A 13,110-nucleotide genomic window follows, 5' to 3' on the forward strand; every position below is an offset into this window, starting at 1 on the left:
CTGAAGGCTAATGTCTTATGGCTCCCAGCAGAAATAATGACGGAACGCCCGCTGTCCTAAATCCAGCTGGTTTCTGGCAGTGAAGACGAGGTTGACTGTGGTGAAGTATTCCCTGCTTCTCAGAGATCAATCAAGCCACACATGTGCTCGGACGAAACGCCAGAAACAAGCAGGCGCTGTGCTATCTATTAGTCAGAGCTGTCTTCATTGTACACAGTGAGTCAAAGGAAGTGAGTCGGCCTGAAAAGCAGCAGCTGGAGTCTGCCACTGGCCATCGGGAAGATCTGAAACAGACGAGAACTTGGAAACTCTGGAGCCAAAGCACTCAGTGTCATGTGTGTTTTTTTAAGACTTCATATAAATATCCAAATATCTGACATCAAGAAAAATGTCTGCGAGTAAAAATATGAAACACTCCTTTCATCTCTGTGAGTCATAAAATGCCTCAGAAGTTGCACCTTTAGTTTAAAACCATAAAAACGTCACTGGATTCACATTTCTGAGCTCCAAAAAGCAGATATAAGAATAAAAAGATCCAGATAAATTCTACAGTATGATGAGAATTACTATTTTTTTCCAGTGGTTTCATCCTGAACCAATGAAACTACATCTGACAGTTAAACGCATCAGGATCTGATGGCATTTAAGAATAGAATAGAATAGAATAGATCTTTATTGTCGTTGCTAAACAGCAACACAAGGCAGTTTAGCAGCTCTTTAGGTGAGCGGCATACAAGAAAACAGTGCAAAGTTATTACAAAAAACAGAATAAAAATTTTTAAAAAATAAAAATAAAATGCAAAAATTTAAAAGATTTATTACAATAATAAATAAAAAACTAAAAATTTAATTGCATGTGTAAGGACAAAATTGCACCATATATACTATAATAAAATTAAAATTAATTAATTTAAATCAAGATTTAAAAGTAAAGTAAAATAAAATCAAATCAAAATTTTGATAAATTTAAATAAATTAAATTTAAGTTTAAAAATGTAGTTTAAAAATAAAGTAAAATATAATAAAAATAGAATGAAATTTAATGAAATTAAATAAAAAAGAGAAAAAATACAATTGCACTGTGTATAATATAACATAATATAATATAATATAATATAAGTCATCACAAAAATAAAATAAAACAAAAATAGCACTCTAAGAACAAGAGTAAGATGAAACTGCACTGTATATAATAATAAAAGGTTATTACAGTTTATAAAATTTCCAGGTAATTGCAAAAATACATAATAAAATCAAATAAAAATCATATGAAATCAAATCAAATAATAAAATATCATAAAATAAAATAAATTATATTATTAAAAATAAAATAAAATCAATTTTCACTGTGAAGGACCAACAGAAGGATGAATGCTTGCACAGTTTAATAATAAAATTGCACTGTATATAATATAATAACAGAGTAGGCTATTATTGTTTTTTAAGATTTCATATAAACATCTTTATGAATCATAAAATGCTTCAGAAGTTAAACTTTTAGTTTAGAACAGTAAAAAAAAAAAAGAAGCAGATATTAGAATAAAAAACATCCAAATAAATTCTATAGTATTAAGAGAATTACTGTTTTCCTCCATCCTGAAACAATAAAACTCTGACAGTTAAACTCTGAGGATCTGACAGCTTTTAAAAAGCATCTTCATCATCATACTATAAACGTTCTGATCCCTGAAACAAACCGAAGGACTCCGACATCAACGTCATGCAAGCGGAACTTCCTTGTCAGCTGTCAGCGACGTCCAATTACCAATCAGGACTCATCTTAATTAAAAGTGACAACAACAAACACAGAGTGACAGGAAACATCTTCTTCTAATCCAGATCATCTCTCGGGGGCAGTAATTCAGGGTTTTGAAGAGCAGATTTGACAACAATTGAAGTTCATCTTGAGATAAACATCCCAGAGTGGAAAGACATCACCATCATCAGCGAGGAAGAGATCAGATGTCAGTAACAGGAACACATTACATTATATTATACAATTTTCCAAAGCGAAACTGAATCAGCGGGAATGTCTTTTGTAATGACACGGACATCGAGAAATGTGTTCTCTTCGAAATTTGTTCTCGGAGGTCATTATCTCACAGAACCGAACAGAAATAAGTTCATTAGAAGAGTCTGTGCTGCTGGAGGAAGAAGAGATGGAAAAAAACTGGAAAAGGAGAGGAGGAAGAAATAAACGGGAATGGAACAAATTAAGGGAGAGTAAACACAACGCAAACAGCAGTCACAACAGTGGAAGATGTTGGAATAGAAAGAATAAAACACAACAAATCAAAGCAGCATGAAGACGTGTAGAAACTCGAAAAGAGTTATATACTGCACCAAATTACAACAAATATCCAAGGTTAATGGGCCAGTTATTGGCTCTGCAGATATTTGGTGATAAATTAAACATTTCTGGACAAATGATTTGATGATGGCGCTAGTTTTAAGCAACTTTTTACCTTGATAGCATCTCCATATGGTTGTTTTTATATTCTAGAAGATACATTATGAACAAATTAACCAATCAATGTCATGGATGAGCATTTTTAACCTTAAAAATACAGTGTACTGAACTTTCGTGGTGAAGATTTGCCAGTGAAACCATCATCTATGAGCTTTTGTTTTGGATACTGACTGAAAAAAATGTAATTGTAGATACAGCAGGCTGAAATTAGTTTCCTGAAGATAGCGAGCCTTAGAGTTAGAGGTAAATTGTGGAGCTCAGACATCCAGAGGGAACTCAGAGTAGAGTTGCTGCTTCTTTGGAAAAAGATGATTCAGGCATCTGGTTTGGATGCCTTTTGGTCGCCTTCCTTTGGAGGTTTTGTGGGCACCTAAAGGAGACTCCAAGGTATAGCTAGAACTCTTTGGCTGGATTGGATATCAAACCTATTCCCCCAAAATTCTTTCAAGATGTTCAAGATGATGTACTCTAAAGACTTTTGGTTTTCCTCTGACCTTTCCTATAATGATGAAGTTGATATTTGTGGCCAAATATTGGATAAATTGCCATTAAATTTGATTTTAATCCATTAAATTCCCTCTCTGGTAATTAATTAGACCTCTAAAAACTCGTCTTTTTGCCACCGGATTACATATTTACTTGTTTTTTCCCATGAAAATAATCCTTTCCTGATATAACCCCTTTAAATGTGAAGATTGTTGAAGTTCCATCTCCATTTACTGCAGCTCAAGCACACCAGCTCACCTACCACTCTGCTAAAAAACACTGTAAAACTACGCTGTACTACATAATGGCAAATTGTAATACTGGAGTCATTTAGATGTTCAACTGAAACTGCCAGAAGACATTCAAGATGTTAAAGATGATGTATTCTAAAGACCTTTGGTGATCCCCTGCCTTTTATAGGTGTGATGAGGTTAACATGTGTGGTCACTTATTGGATAGATTGTCATGAATCTAATTTTAACCCCTTCTATGGTTGTTGATTAAACCCCAAAAACTCCCAAAAGTGTATCAAGGTTACATATTTAGATGCTTTTTGCCATTAAATGTATCCGTTCCTTCCTTAGAAATTTTTAGATGTAACTCTACTCCTTTGTAATGTGAATTTCTATAAAGTATCATCCTCGTTTACTGCAGCTCAAGCACACCAGCTCACCCACCACTCTGCTAAAACACTGTAAAACTACTCTGTACTATGTAACGGCAAGTTGCAATACTAGAGTAATTCAGACATACAACCGGAACCGGCAGAAGACATTCAGAATGTTCAAAACAATGTATTCTAAAGACCTTCAGTGATCTTCTGACTTTCATAGCGGTGATGAGGTCCGGCAGAAGACATTCCCCGATCCCAGAGTTACATCAGGAAGAGACTATTTTAATGGAAAAACCTTCCAAAATCTAACTTCGGCACACCAAGATGAGTTTGTAGGGGTTTAATCAATGGTGAGAGAAGAACTATAAGGGATTAAAATCTAATTTAAAGGTAATCTTTCCAAAAATTCACCACTAATGCAGACCTCATCATCATAGTAAAACTTGTGTTATCATTGAAGGTCTAAAGAAAACATCGTCTTGAACATCTTGAATGTCTTCCGCTGGTTCTAGTTGTATGTCTCAGTTGTTCTAAAATTACAACTTTGTTAGACAGAAGGGAGTTTTTAGGAGTTTAATTGATGCCCAGGGAGGAATTTTATGAAGCTGAAGTCAAATTTTATGGCAGTTTATCCAATTAGTGACCACATGTCAGCCTCATTATTATACTAAAAGTCAGGGGATCACTGAAAGTCTTTACAAAACGTTGTCTTGAACATCTTGTTTTCAAGCAATGTTGGTTGGAATCTCTCCAAAATTACAACTTTGACACACAGAAATTGTTTTTTGGTAGTTTAAACAATGACCAGAGGAGGACTAAAAATAAATTTAATGGCAATCCCTGTCAAACTCATTACAGTAAAAGTCAGGAAACCACCAAATACATTGTCTTGAACATCCTGAACACCACTTAAGAGACATTTTGACCAGATGATTGAACAAAAATCCTGAGACTTTTAAAGCCACGATCCAAATTTTAATGTCACTAAACTTAAATCCACAGAAATTAGTTTTAGGGGTTTACTCAACAACCATTGAGGGCCTTTAATGGGATTAAAATCAAATTTCAGGGTTATATATCCAATGTTTGACCACAAATGTCAACCTCATCATTACAGAAACAGTCAGGAAATCACTGAATACATTGTCTTGCACATCTTGAACACCACTTAAGTGACATTTCAACCCGATGATGGAGGAAAAATCCACAGTGTAGACCTAACTGCTGGACAGATTGACCATCCGTCTATGGAGCCAAACAGGTTTTAAGAAAACTGCGGTTTTGTTGCAGGTTTTCTGCCAAACTGAACTTCCAGTTAGCTGAGCGAGCTGATGGATTATCTCCGTACGTGCTCTGCAGACATCAGCTGCACGTCCACCTGCTTCACGCCAACACGTGTTCACACGGAAACAAAGACCATGACGTGTTCTGCGTGTTGCGCTAACATGCGAGCTGGATGGCGACCAGACATCCTGTCAGACTCGTTTAACCGACTGGGATGGTGAGAAAGTTCTACAGCTGCAGGCAGGAAGAAGTCTCACCAGAGCACAGAGGCAGTTTTTCACCCAGAAAAAAATGACAGAAGCGTCGCCTTTGCAGATAGAAGCGACTTTTTCTTTTTGCTTTACAGATACAGCGTTCGAGGTCATGCGTCTCTAGGCCCGGCGGCGCTATCTAAATCCTCCTTGGCCCGCAATCTGTCAGGAAGCACAATAGATTTGCTGACCAGCAGGAACAGCTGATAATGGGGAAGGATAAAGACGAATATTGGAGTTTCTCTTTGTGCAATGTTTTTACAGGCTGCACAAACACACTCCTAAAAGTCTGCATGATGTATGATGTCAGCGTTTGCGGCTAACGCTGGGTCATCATTATTTTCTGGGCCCGGCGGCGGTGCAGCAGACTGCCGCAGGGTTCTGGGACGGAGTTTTCAAAGTGTCCTGTCTGGATGTAATTTGCAGCGACGAGGGCCTCGAGTCAGGCAGGTCGTAAGAAGCGGAGCCAGCGGCGTTTTCATGGGAGATGTTCAGTTACATCTAATTGGGGGGAACTGGATTTGTCGCAGCGCTGCACAAGCTTTTCAAACAAGTCAGGCCTCGTAAGTCATGAGTTTAAACCCATCTGAAAGTAAGAAACACAAGCGCTAGCATAATAAAGCTGATTATAAACAGTTCAGGGATGATAAATGGGTTTTACACTCAAACCAAATGTGCTCCACACCTCCCCGGAGTTCTATAACAAACCCACGTCTACATTTTTCCACGTATTTGAAGTGATTTGACTCAGAGAGGAATCTAAACTGTCAAGAAACTGGTGTAGGTACTTTCCCCTAGTGACCCCAGCAATGTTACGTACAAGAAAACTGGAGTTTTTATTGGTGCTTCTACAAAAATGACCAACTTGAAGTCAACAGATCCATTTGTGAGAAAGTTATCAAGGGATTATCATATCTGTGTAGACTAAAAGCAGAATTAGACAAAAAACAGCAAAATGTGCATATTTTTAATCTTTCAAGGCTCAATATGCAACTTTTCAGAGCCACTGGATGTTTTTAGACCTCCATCATCTCAGCTTAGAGAAACAGGCACATCAGCCACACTTCCTGTCTTCTAAACTTCCATTTATCGTCAGAAATCAAGCCACAACCATTAGCACATACTAGCTTAGTAAAATACATCAAATGGCCGTGACAAGTTGTTGTCAACCTTAAATAAAACTATCTTCTGTTTACTTCTCTCTGCTTTGCTTCCTTTGTGTCTATTATTATCTATAAATATGTTTGTTTCCACTTTCGAACCGGTGCACAGTCCCACAATTTTTTGCTCATTTTTTTCTATATTTCCCCTTATAAACATATATATATATATATATATATATAGAGAGAGAGAGAGAGAGAGAGAGAGAGAGAGAGAGAGAGAGAGAGAGAGAGAGAGAGAGAGAGAGAGAGAGAGAGAGAGAGAGAGAGAGAGAGAGAGAGAGAGAGAGAGAGAGAGAGAGAGAGAGAGAGAGAGAGAGAGAGAGAGAGAGAGAGAGAGAGAGAGAGAGAGAGAGAGAGAGAGAGAGAGAGAGAGAGAGAGAGAGAGAGAGAATTTTATTTAATTTTTTGATAAAATGATTTATTTTGTTTTTGTTTTTTTTCTACATTTGGGTCTCACTGGGTTAAGAGCAAAAAATATGGGTCTGAAAATGTGTGAGTCTCAAAATTCAGCCAAAATATTTCCCAGAATCTAGTTTTTGGTAAACAGTAAAATGTGAACAACGTCTGAGAACATATTTCCTGAATTCTGTCCAAATTATCCTCTTATTTGCTGCTGTTTTGGTGCTATATTTCCATTTGAAACCTTTCATATCGTCTTTTCTGTGGGGGTTTATTGGACGCTGTGGTGCTTTTCCTCTGTCTGTGCAGTAATTACTCCGTTTGGAGGTAGAATATTAGATTTTCTGTGGAATATGGGACACACAAACCACAGATTTAGGTTGACTCAGCCTCACCAGCTTTCATCCTCCCTCCTGCCGGCTCCCAGCATCCTTCCCAGTCTGCCCAGTGTTCCCAGTTCCTCTCACCTGGCAGCCCAGCGTCTGATCAGGCGTCTCTAAAGCTCAGCTCTGAGCTTCCTGGCAGACTGTTGGTGCAGCTCGGCCATCTGTGTGGAAGTTCTGATCTCCGCCAGCTCCTCCTGGACTCCTGCCTCTGCTGAGTCTGCTGGAAACAAGAAAACTTCACTTTCCTTCACCTGCTGCCTTCAGCTTTCACTAAACCTCCACTGATCTGAATGTTTTCATCCTGGAGCAGTTTACACTCATATAACTCGATCACATGAGGCAGTTTAGCCCAGAGCTGCAGTCTCTTTATCTAAATGAGGTCGTTAAAGGTCTTATGTTTTGTTAAATTCAAATCTGATCCTATTTCCAGTCGGGCAGCAGGACCGGATCGGAACAAATCTCTGGCTTTGGTTCTGAAACTCCAGCACTAAAGGAGGGAGTCTTTGTGTTTTTACGAGGCTGTCCTGTGTGAGTAGGTGGAGTTCTGCTGCTCTTTAAAATGATTTAAAGCCTCAAAGACATCAGACCGAGTCCTCGTCACACCGTCAACCCTCAGCATGACTTCATTTTACACTTTCCTTTATCTGTCTGCAGGATAATGTTGCAGAGCAGACAGACTCCAGCTTCTCCAGGTTGTTTTTATCTTTTAGTGCAGGTTTGTGGTAAAAGTGGAGGAGAACTGCTGCAGCCGAGGCTCAAGATGCAACGCTGTGAAAAATAACTGGAACAATGCTGCCAAATGTGCACTTTTCTTCCAATAATACGGTTAAAAACTGTAAATTCTGGAGCTTTTTGGAGCCAAAAACAAGAATGAATGTCAGCAGCTGACTGCTGTAAAAACTGACAATAAATAACAGTTTTTATGTTTTTAAGGTAATTTTTTTCTGGGATTTTTGTAGACATTTTTGGTAATTTAACAAAAAGGAAAATTCAATAAATTATTTGTCCTTTAAGCAAAAATATTCCTAATTTTTCTCTGTAAATTAACAACCTTTTTTTTTTAACTGATTTAGATACATTATTTACTTCTTTGGTTTGTTTTTATTTTAACGGTTTACATGTAAATACATTTTTCTGTGATTTTATTAGATTAGATTATCTGTAATCCAACAAACATTGAAAATCTGTAAATATTTTTCTATTTTTCCTTCATATTTATCATTTTTTTGTTTAAGTAATTCAACAGACGTTACTTTACAGATATGTGACATTATTTGAAAGAAAAATATAAATTTAATAATAACAAATTACATTATGTAATAATACAAAGTTTACTGTGGACTTTGTTATATATTTTTTTTCCAGCTTTTATGCAATTTACATGTAAATTAATATTTTTTTCAGTGATTTATTAGACATGATCTGTCATGTTTTAGCAGTGTAAGCAATTATTTGCCATTTTTCAGTCTTTAATCTTCCTTCTTAAAAATAATATCTGTAAACTAACAATATTTTTGCAGATTTAAATACAGTAAAATTTAAAAAATGTAAATTTGTGGTGAAATGTTAAAGAACAAATTTTTAAAATCCATGTTTTTTAAAAGTGAACATTATTTACAGTTTTACAATTTAACAAAACAGGGAAAATATGTAAAATAATAGTTAATTGTTTTATATTTTTCTATTCAAATAACAGCAAACATCCATAAATTAACAATATTTTTGTAATTCAAAGTTTACCATGTAAATTTATATTTTTTCTGAGATTATTTGTAATTTTTTAACAGTGAAAAACAATTATTTGCCGTTTTTCAATAAAATTTTAGTTAAGTAGTTATTAAGTAATTATTTAATTCTAGATTTTTTTCCCCAAACACCAACAAATATCTGTAACAAAATTTTGCTGATTTAAATACAGTAAAATAAACAAACAAAAAAATACAGATGAAAAAAAAATTTAAAACATTTTAAAGGTGAACATTTTTTACAGTTTTTTGGCCCTTTTTTTTGGTTTGTTTTACAGTTTATATGTGAATTAAAACTAATTAATTTTCTGTAATTTTAATAATTCATATTTGTAATTTAACAAAAAGCAAAATCTATAAAGTAACTGTATGTTTTGTAATTAAAATACAGTAAAAATAGCATAAAATTATGTGCCGTATTTTTATATTTGTCATGTAAGTTAGTATTTTTTTCTAAGATTTTATTATACAATATTTGTCATTATTTGCCATTTTTTCAGTGTTTAATATTGTATTTTTTCTTTTTTTTAAATACCATCAAATATCTGCAAAATAACAATGTTTTTGCAGATTTACAGTAAAAACAACAAGAAAAAATGAACAAATGTATAAAAAATACAGATTATTTACATTTTTGGGCCTTTTTTGGTTTTACAGTTTCTTAAAATTTTAGTTTTCTGTAATTTTACTAGTTTATAATTTTTAATCTAACAGATAAAGGGACAAATCTGTCAAATAACAGTAAATTGTTTTAAAAAAATACAATTAAAAAGGCTCATTTTTCACAGTGTGGATGATGATTGCTTCGTATTGCTGCTTTCTTCAGAGGATTAAAATTCTAAATGTAAAACCGTCTGACGCTGAGTCTGGGGAGCAGAAAAAACCATTAAGTTCTCTGGTTTTCTTGTGTTATTGAGGTTAAAAGGAGTCGGGACGGGATGAGGACGGAGCTTTTCTGCACGTCGTAAATCACTCTGATGCACATCACAGACCTGCTTTATGCAAGTCTTATGTAAGCACGCTCTCATCTTAGCTCTCTAATACATTTATTCATGTATAAACCAGCTTTTTAACACATTATTAACAAGGTTTTACCGCTTTAAACTTGTTCTGATCAGTTTCATCTATGCAACTCTGGAAAAATCTGAAAACTGGCATCAGATGGGTTCCTGACATGTTGGTTCTTGAGCTCTGAGATTTAAAAACAAGCTCTTCTTCCCTCGAGGCTTCGATTTGTAGCAACTTGTTGGAAAAAAAACAGCCTCCTTTCTTTATTATTCCAGCCTTTAACACCGTAGAGTAATATTTAAACACTAGAACCTTTATTTTACTTCCAGATAAATCAGAATTGAAGCTCTGAGCAGCAGGTTTTCAGCTCTCTGCAGGTCAGTATCTTGAGTTTTTTACTTTCTTTGACTCAAACTTTGTCATTGGTGCTTAAAAAAACCAGCTGGTCGCTATTTTAAAGCAGCCGACTGAACATTTTCTGGATTTAATTTCAGATATAGTGTGTTTTACAACATTATTTCTGGTATTTATGAGTAAAATGACACAAAAAGCATCTAATTCCAGTGTTGTTCTTGGAATTTTTGGCAGGAAAATGGCAAAAAATCATGTTTTTTCTTTAAAAAACATGAAATAATTGATGTTTTATTGTGCAAAATGGTGGAAAAAGTGCAGAAAACACTGAAACATTCTGCAGGCATTTAAAATGTGGCAAGAAAAATGCAGTGGAGTAAAAATATTTAACATTTTAGCAGCATTTTATTGCAGCAACAGCTACTTTATTCACTGTTCAGCAGTTTATTCTCATCATTTGTGAGGAAATCTCATGTTTTCTTTGTCAAATCTTCATCTCTAAAACTACTACAGCTGATAAATAAAAGTAAAGAAGCAAAAAAGTGCAATAATTGACTCTAAGCTGCATTTACAGGAACCTGAAACACCTCCTGGAGTGGGTTAAGGTGAAATCCAATCCCTTAGTTCTGTTTATATTCATCTCAATGATCATTTAACTGCCTTTAAATGAAGCAGAAAACAAATCCAGGTCATTAATTTCAGAAATCAGTAATTTTATTATTTTCTACACTGTAAATTGTAAAATAAATAAATAAATGAAAAATGAAAAAAAATACAATCAACATGTAAATTCCATTTTTGTGTGACTTTACTAGAAATTTGTAATTTAACTAGACGGAAAAAATATGTAAAAATAACAATTTCAAAGTGCTGCCTTTTTTCAATTCTTAATGGTCAAACTCTCAAAAAAGGAAATTTGTGTAATTTCACAGTTAAAAATTGTACAAGAATAAATTACTATCAATAAAACTACTTTTTGTCTTTTTATTTTGTAGTTAACATGCAAATTTACACAGTTTTATATCAGTAATTTTACTATTTTTGTACACTAAATTGTAAAAAAAAAATTTAAAAATTAAAAATGCAAAAAAAAAACATTCAACATGTAAATTCCATTTTTGTGTGATTTTACTAGAAATTTGTAATTTAACTAAACAGGGAAAATCCCTAAATAACAGTAAATAAATAAATAGTCATTTTTCAGTCAAACATTGTAAACAAAAAAATGCCATTAATAAAACTACAGATTGTCGTTGTGGACATATTTATTTATTTTTGTATTTTTTTTGTAGCAAATGCATAAATTCATACATTTTTTAAAATCAGTAATTAATATATTTTTCTCAGAGATTATTTGTATTAAAAAACAATCTCATCTCTAAAATAACAGTTTCAAAATGCTTGTCTTTTTTCAATTCTTAATGGTCAATTTCTCAAAAAAAGGAAAATTTGTGTAATTTTAGTGTTAAGAATTGTAAAAGAATAAATTACTATCAATAAAATTATTTTTTTCTTTTGCAATTAACGTAAATTTATGCAGTTTTTAATCACTAATTTTACTATTTTTATACACTATAAAGAGTTAAAAAAAGTCAATGTTTAAATTACAATCAACATATAAATTGCATTTTTTGTGACTTTACTAGAAATTTGTAATTGAACTAAACAGGGAAAATATGTAACATAACAGTAAAAAAAGGTGTAATTTAATAGTTAAACATTATAAAATAATTTTAAAAACTACAGATTATAAATGTGGACGTAATTGATCGTTTAGGCCTGTCTTTTAGTTTTTGTTTTTTTGCAGTTAACATATAAATTTATACATTTTTTTTAATCAGAAATTTTATTAGGTATTATCTGTAGTTTAACAAACCAGTCAAAAAATACTGTTTTTAATCTCTCATATTTATATATTTTTATTTCAACACAAATATATATATGAAATAATGATATTTTTGTTGATTTTAAATACAGTAAATTGCTAAATTTTTATCAGAAATTTTATTAGGTATTATTTGTAGTTAAACAAATCACAAAAAAAAAAAAACATCATTTTCAGTCCCTCATATTTACATTTTTTTCTTTCAAATAACAGCAAATATTCATATAATAATTATATTTTTGGTTGATTTAAATATAGTTTAAAAAAGTGTGATTTCACAGCTCAACATTGTCAATCAACATGTAAATAAATATATTTTTGTGTGACATTACAAGGGGTTATCGGTAATTTTAAAAACAAACAAACAAACATGGAAAACCTATAAAATAACAATTACAAAATGCTTGCCTTTTTTCCATTCTTCACACTCAAATTCTTAAAAAAGGAAAATTTGTGTAATTTTACAGTTAAAAAATGTAAATGAACAAATTACCATGAATAAAACTACAGATTTTCGATGTGGATATTATTTATGGTTCCCCCGTCTTATGGTTAACATGTTTGTTTTTTCTGTAAAATCAGGAGTCATTATCTTAAACACACTGTAACAAATTGCTGTAAAAATACAGCATATTTTGTACAGCAATATACCGTTCTTTGTAAATACAGCTGAATACTGTCAATTCATGTGTTTTTCAAGAACAAAATATTAACAACAAGCTTCCGTACAATCTTACAGCAGATTACAGTATTTTTCTGGTTTGGGTTGATTTGAGTGTGACTGTTGCTGCAGTCCGACTGTTACTCGTCTCAGCAAGTCTTCCTGCACATCATTGCATTTAGCAAACAGCCAACACAAAGAAGTGACGAAATAGGTTTAAAATATTATGTATCAGTGATTTTACTCATTACTGAGGGAAGAATTAGGAGAAAAGGAAGAACTGAGGACGACGATTTTCGGCCCTCAGACCTTTAAGGACCATCTGTAGCTGCTCATCCTGCTCCGGTTCACTGAACAAGGTAACTGTAATTATTAAAAAGTCAGCCTTACTTTTATTTCTGTCAGTCT

The 13,110-nt window shown here is 33.3% G+C and overlaps 1 protein-coding gene across 7 annotated transcripts in view; it reads left to right on the top strand.

Annotated features, from left to right (window-relative positions):
• The first annotated feature begins 10,035 nt into the window (after positions 1-10,035).
• Positions 10,036-13,110, top strand: part of bbox1 (butyrobetaine (gamma), 2-oxoglutarate dioxygenase (gamma-butyrobetaine hydroxylase) 1) — a 59,212-nt gene continuing 56,137 nt past the window's right edge. For 5 of the 7 annotated variants that reach the window (XM_055009676.1, XM_055009680.1, XM_055009681.1 and 2 more), the window contains exon 1: positions 10,062-10,182. The gene's annotated coding sequence lies outside the window, so the exon portion shown is untranslated. Of the gene's footprint in view, positions 10,183-13,110 lie in introns of all 7 variants that reach the window. The other 2 variants (XM_055009683.1, XM_055009678.1) reach the window with 2 other exon arrangements.

This window comes from Amphiprion ocellaris, chromosome 1 (genome assembly GCF_022539595.1).
Source record: "Amphiprion ocellaris isolate individual 3 ecotype Okinawa chromosome 1, ASM2253959v1, whole genome shotgun sequence".
NCBI classification, from domain to species: Eukaryota; Metazoa; Chordata; class Actinopteri; family Pomacentridae; genus Amphiprion; species Amphiprion ocellaris.